Source organism: Sinocyclocheilus grahami, unplaced genomic scaffold (assembly GCF_001515645.1).
Source record: "Sinocyclocheilus grahami isolate Dianchi unplaced genomic scaffold, SAMN03320097.WGS_v1.1 scaffold119.1, whole genome shotgun sequence".
Taxonomy (NCBI): Eukaryota; Metazoa; Chordata; class Actinopteri; order Cypriniformes; family Cyprinidae; genus Sinocyclocheilus; species Sinocyclocheilus grahami.
In genome coordinates this window covers 1,105,729-1,112,808 of record NW_015505298.1, presented here as the reverse complement: position 1 = coordinate 1,112,808, position 7,080 = coordinate 1,105,729, and positions in this window count along the sequence as shown.

Sequence of the window (7,080 nt, the reverse complement as noted above, 5' to 3'; positions counted from 1 at the left end):
CATCACAATTAAAAGAACCAAAGACTTAAACTACTTCAGTCTGTGTGCACTGAATTTATTTAATACACGAGTTTCACAATTTGAGTTGAATTACTGAAATAAACGAACTTTTCCACAACATTCTAATTTATTGAGATGCACCTGTACATATATAGGCTATATATATATATATATATAGAGAGAGAGATATTTGCTTCTATTTGTATTTTTTTAAGTATGCTATCTAGAAAGCATACAATCGTGCAAGTAAAACTATTTTTTAAACATGGATATTTAAAATTGTGTGCATAAAGTTATTGTGGTAAAAATAGAAAGTTTTTGTTTGTCTTTTAATGGAGGCATATACATAGAGAGAGAAAGATAATTTTGCTTCCATTTTTTCTACAAGGGTGAGATGTAAAAACAATTTTAAAAACATGGACATTTAAAATTGTGTGCATGAATTTATTGTGGTAAAAAAATAAAGAAAAGTAATGAATTTTATATATACAGGTGCATCTCAATAAATTAGAATGTCGTGGAAAAGTTGTGATTGTGCAACATTCTAATTTATTGAGATGCACCTGTATATATATATATATATATATATATAACCCTTATTTATAATATTTAACCCTCAAAACAATGCAAAATTCAAAATATAGTTAAAACACCTGTGTAAAAAAAAAAGAGAAAAAAAAGCGCCTTCCTGTGTAGTCAGCCATAATATCTGCACATGAACATTTGTGTGCATTTATCAAATTTATAAACGAGAGTCTACTGTTTTTACTCTCACCTGAGGAGGCTGGTATATAGTGATGTCACTGCTGTAGCTAATTTCTAATTGGTTAAACTGATGGTGTTACATCTCACCCTGTTACACACTCCTTTACAAAATGAAAAGACGTTTGCACAGGCTCCACAAATAGAAATGTGAACAACTGACCTCATTATCTGAAGCTAATTGTTGGGGAATCAGAACAAAGGCTCGTGTGCATATTGGGTTGATGTAGCTGAACAATAAGAAAGATTATTACAAGTATCTGCATCACAGAAATTGCTCTTGAGACCCTAAAGCAGCCAGGGGATGAACTGGAGTTTTTAGGACTATGTGCCAAGGCCAAAATTGTTTTATTGTGTGCCTGTTTAAAATATTGGGCAAAACTTTTCCCCCAAGGCCAGAATAATATGTGCGTTCCACTGGAAATGCATCGCTCTGTGATGAATATTTCATACGATTAAGCATCTGCAAGAGAATTCTGTGCTCCTTCATTGAGCTTTAATTTCCTCATGGAGGATGCCACATCTGTCTGGAGGCATCATCAAGTCAGACATTCAGTCTCGGTCTGGTTCATTCCGCAACTGAGCGACGCTGAAGTATTATCAAGCTGCCAAAGAATCATAGTAAAATCATCCTCATTCAAGCCAAGGGGAGGAGCATAAAGGATTGGTCAGTTTGAAGGAACGATCTATAAATAGCAGGATAACGGGATTATATTTACAGGACAAGAAGTAACAGTTATGATTGTGTAGGTGGCTATGTGTGCACGTGTTTGATGAACAGAGGTATTGTCTGACCTTCCACTGCACTTCAGAGATGATAGATCACTTGGCAGTTATAGGGTGCCTCTTGATAATACATGGTCATGGGTTAGGGTTAGGGTTAGGGTCATAAAAAAAAAATATATATATACATATATATAAATACAATAAAGTATAAAACCATATAAAAATAGAATCAATATATGAAAACGAAAGTATATTAAAAAATTACAAAAATATATGTTTACCTATGCATTTAGTGACCAAGAACTGTGCTGCACTTTACTAATTTATTTTGTTTGTTATTTTTTAATTTCATAAATTTTAGTCTTATGCAGCTTTATTTCTCTTTATCATGTTAATTACCTTGAATTACCTCTGTATATGCAATTTGATAGATAGATCAAATTTAACGCAATGCTTTGTATGAAAAGCAATTATAAATAAATAAATAAACTGTGATACAAAAGTGATAATTAATTTGAGACTTTTTTCTAACCCATGGCTCGACGTCATGAGCAACTAAGAGAGAAATGACAGAAACTGAGATGTCTGAAGGTCAACTCTTGATTGCAATCAGACAGATGAGTCTGATTAACTATAAACAACCTAAAAAAACACTCTTCTTCCTACAGTTATGGCATCTGCACGAGCTTCTTCCTTCAACAGCCCACTAAAACCTGCCACCAAGCCTGTAAATGCACATCTGATGTCACATAGGCTCTAGCATGGGAATGGGAAGATGTTACGCCACTGCTGTGAAATGCCCATACTTTGGATGGAGTGGAAGGAGCAAGTGTGTGTATTTCTGCCACGCTAATGCCTTGTGACAGCACGCACTTGTGTGTGAGCAGAGAGGTGAAGCTGGGGGTTGGGTGCTTCTGGTCTGACACATTCAACCGAAGGCCGCATCAAGCTCATGGCTCTGACTGTCAAGTCCATTTCCCGCTCTCTCATCCACCACAACCGAGGTCTTATTTTAAGAAGCCGGTGTCGTGGCAGGATGACCTGCACGTGCTTCCACACGCAGCTGTAAACACCGGGATCAGAAGTGAGCCGATCAACTTCTTTTAGTCCCCCAATGCTGGGTCCCTGACGTTTCGCTGGGGAAGTAAAAGTAGTTTAATCAGTCCAGCATTTGCACACTAAACAGATAAGATGTGGAAACAAAATCAGTATTAAATGATAAGATTGGCCTTTTCCTCTGCTATTGGCAGCCCTGGTTAAATATTTCACACCGGAAAAGGCGGGGTGGAGACTTATCCAGGCTTACGGTCATTGTCAAGAGAAGTGTCTGCAGAGGGGGAATTAAAGGCTGCACAAAATCTTACTGCAGCAGCAGACGGGAGAAAGTAAAGACATACATATTCGAATCTAGATTTGAAGGATCAATTAGCATTTAAACCGCATATTTAGGCTGAAGCGAAGTCTCCTCCTTTTTTAGGAGGCTATTTAGGTAATGGCACCTTCCATGGGACATTAATCTGTGTAATTAGGTTTCAGCTGCGCCGTGTGAAATAGATTGCTCTGGCATACTTCACTCCTCTGCAACCTGTACCTAGGAGAACTTTGGTGGAATGAACATTTTTTTGGCTGTCCACATTCCTATTTATTTTTTGGCCTGCTGCTGCCGGGTGATGACGCAGCAATGCACTGGAAGACTGAGATGCTCGAGACTGAGAAGTTGCCATTAAATGAAAATTCACTCTTATCTATTTTCTAAATGCCTGTTATGGATCTTTTTGTGAAACATTGTTCTTTCAGTATCATTAATATACTTTTATCGTTTTTGTTAATATTTTTGAATTAGATTTTTTATTTTCTGTTTTCACTTTAATTTTAAAGTTTGAGTAATTTTGTGTTTTGTCATTTTTTTAAATTTTCATTTATTCAAGTTAGTTTATTTACTGTTATTTTAGTACTTCATGTTAAACTTAATGGGATAGTTCACCCAAAAATGAAAATTCTGTCATTAATTACTCACCCTCATGTCATTCTAAACCTGTAAGACCTCCGTTCATCTTCGGAACACAAATTAAGATATTTTTGATGAATTCTGAGAGCCCTCTGACCCTCCCATAGACAGCAATGTAATTACCACGACCACGGTCCAGAAAAAAAGCAAGGAGATCGGTAAAATAATCCATGTGGCATCAGGGGTTCAACCGTAATTTACGAAGCTACAAGAATACTTTTTGTATGCAAAAATAAATAAATAACGACTTTATTCAACAATTCGTCTCCTCCACACGGTGCTAGGCACACCCTGGTGCTATTTTGGAGAATATCCACTGAACGTAAACAGCGTATGCTATTCTGTGTCAGCTGTGTCTCCACCTTTTGCCCCGCTAGCGATGGCCCTGTGTAGAACCATTGTCTGTCCCATACGGTTTCAAATTATATTTATTTGAACCATTCTTTGAGCTTCTTTCTTTGTGTAAAGGGTATAGGAAAAAGTACTATTTGTCAGAATCAGAAAGAGATTTATTGCCCTTGCACACACAAGAAATTAGTTTTGGTGACAGAAAAAGCTTATAGTGCAGACTCTGAGACAACAACAGTACACAGATAGTAAAATTAAAAATAAATATATGTGAATACGGGGTCATGGAGAGAGCAATTGAGTCTGTTTTAGCATGGTAAAGATTTTAAATTTAGGCTAAACTCACTAGGGGGCCACAGAACGCGTTTTTCCATTCCAATGCACTACTTTTACATAGTTTTTCTATGTAAACAAGCGCTAGACAGATGTGTATACCCGTTGCGCTCGCGTCTCGCAGTCTTCAGCGTCTCGCGCATGACACGGCATTCTAAAAACTTTAAAGGGGTCATATGATGTTGCTAAAAAGAACATTATTTTGTGTATTTGGTGTAGCGCAATGCGTTTATGCGGTTTAAGGTTAAAAAAACAAATTTTTCCACATAATGTACATTATTGTTTCTCCTCTCTGCCCCGCCTTTCTGAAATGTGTCGATTTTTACAAAGCTCATCGGTCTGAAAAGCAAGGTGTGCTCTGATTGGCCAGCTATCCAGTGCGTTGTGATTGGCCGAATACCTCAAGCATGTGACAGAAATGTTACGCCCCTTACCATACTATGTTTCCATCATACAGTCTATGGTTTCCATGTGTCCCACGCGACGAGACAAAACCAATAAAACCCATTACAAACGAGGCATTTGTTGCATCCGGTGGGGAAATAATTACTGATTGTAATGACTGTGTTTTTACGCTTTGCGTTGCGTATTGCGCCGCGTAAACATAAAACCATGTCTGCATTTGTGATCGGAGAAATGACAAATAACAAGCGCTACTCTACACTGCTCAAACTCGCATTTGAATCATCAGTGGCAAATTCTTAAAATATAAAAAAAACGTACTTACAGGCTGTGAGTCAGAAGTGCCAGACTGTCCTTGCAAAGTTGGAACTGCCCCACTTTATAGAAACATTATGTCCTCTTTTGGAAGGCCAAACAAAGTAGTTTCGCTTTCACAACGAAACACACAGAAGCTTGAGTGAGCGGCGCCCGGTGGATTTGACAAAGGAGGCTTGCGGCAACCACATGTGACGACCCCGGGCTGGACTCCGCTTCTGTGACACAGCTGACACAGAATAGCATATGCTGTTTACGTTCAGTGGATATTCTCCAAAATAGCTCCAGGGTGACGCGGAGGAGACGAATTGTTGAATAAAGTATTTTTTTTTGTTTTCGCTTGATCGTGGTAATTACATTGCTGTCTGGGAGGGTCAGAGAGCTCTCAGAATTCATCAAAAATATCTTAATTTGTGTTCCCGAAGATGAACGAAGGTCTTACAGGTTTGAAACGACATGAGGGCGAGTAATTAATGACAGAATTTTAATTTTTGGGTGAACTAACCCTTTAACGAAAGTGAGAAATGTGGCCTTGGCAACTAGCTGAAATAAAATGCGTTTTTTTGTTTTTTAATTAACAAATTTTATATAGTTTTAGCTAACAATAATAACATTGTTGTGAACAATTCATCCATGCATTGCGTTTAATTTTTAAAAAAATGTTTAATCAAATTGTCATAACTGGACCTTCTGGGGAAAACTAGATGTTGACACGACTTCTCCAATCATTTAATCCACTTAAACTCCGCCCCTGCTAGCTCACACCCAAATCTCAACATCCAATCAGCAACCCGCCCTATCCCCCCCATTTTTTCAATTATCCATTACACTCTGATGTATGTAACATTCTGGAAGAAATTTGTTGCTACTTCAGTTTCAACGTGACTTTAAAGGTATAATTAAGACCAAAATAAACATTTGGTCATCATTTAATCACGAAAACAAGTGTTGAAAAATGTGAAAATGGTTGTTTTGGACCCCATTGACTTTCTTAGTATTAGCATTCTTCAAAATATCAGAGAATAGTATGTCATACAAATTTGAATTATCATGAGGGTGAGTAAATTATAACAGGATTTTAATTTTTGTGTGAACCATCCCTTTAAATTGTGATTATTTGAGGGTAACAAGCAATTTTTGTGCTTGACAACCATTAATTTGAGGAACATTTTTTAGATTAAGCAAATTGAGATCTTTCATTCCACTGCCTCGGTAGACAGCTTAGACAACCTGCACTGTTCGGTGACCTTTTATAGTATAATGCTGATTGGTTAATGTGTCCCTTGTGGCCTAAATTTAATGTTAACTTCACGCATGGACAACCTTTGCGGTGCAGCTGTTCTAGATATCCAAGCGAATGCTGTCCTGAAGTGTTGGCTTCAGAGGGATTTCCATGTAATCTCTTTATTAGCGCACAGCCTGTCAGTCTCAATCACTGGTGTTGTTGTGACCGAGCCCTGCTGTGTGGGAGGGGGGTTCTGGGAGCCAAGGTCCCAGCCAATGGTGCCCTAGCCTGTCGATTAGCTCCATGCTATCTCATTAAGTTACTTGAGTTCCTTTGCCCACTTGTGTTGCAGGACACAGTAATGGTATCTGAAAACAACAGCTAATAATTGTGAAATGCTTCTTTTCATATTAATCAAAGGAGTTTTGGTGCAACCACTGTCCATCATAGAGAGCATGAAACGTGTGCAGACATAGCTCTGATGCTCAAGTGATGTCTGAATATTGAGTATAACCAATGAGTCAATCAACAAATGAGCCACACAGATGGTTTTTGTATGGGATTATTAGTACGTTAAACTGGGCATATTAAAGAAAACAAAAACAAAGTTCATTCGGCAGGGACATTTCTAAATATAGTAAGAAAATAAGAACAGTAAGAAATGGGATTAGCTTACAGTTGAGTAAGGATGACCAGTGACCAAAATATAACATTGAAAAAATTTAGAGGTAGAATTAATTCATAGAAAGGGCTCTCTCTCTCTAACTTTTGAATTAAGTTAATATATTTTTATATAAAATGTAAATATTCATATGTATATATACATACCCATTATAATATTTATTTATATATTCATAAAATTGATTATAATGTAAACAAGATTTATTAAAAAGCTCTCTCTCCCTCTCTCATGAAAGTATGTGTATATATATATATATATATATATATATATATACAGTGG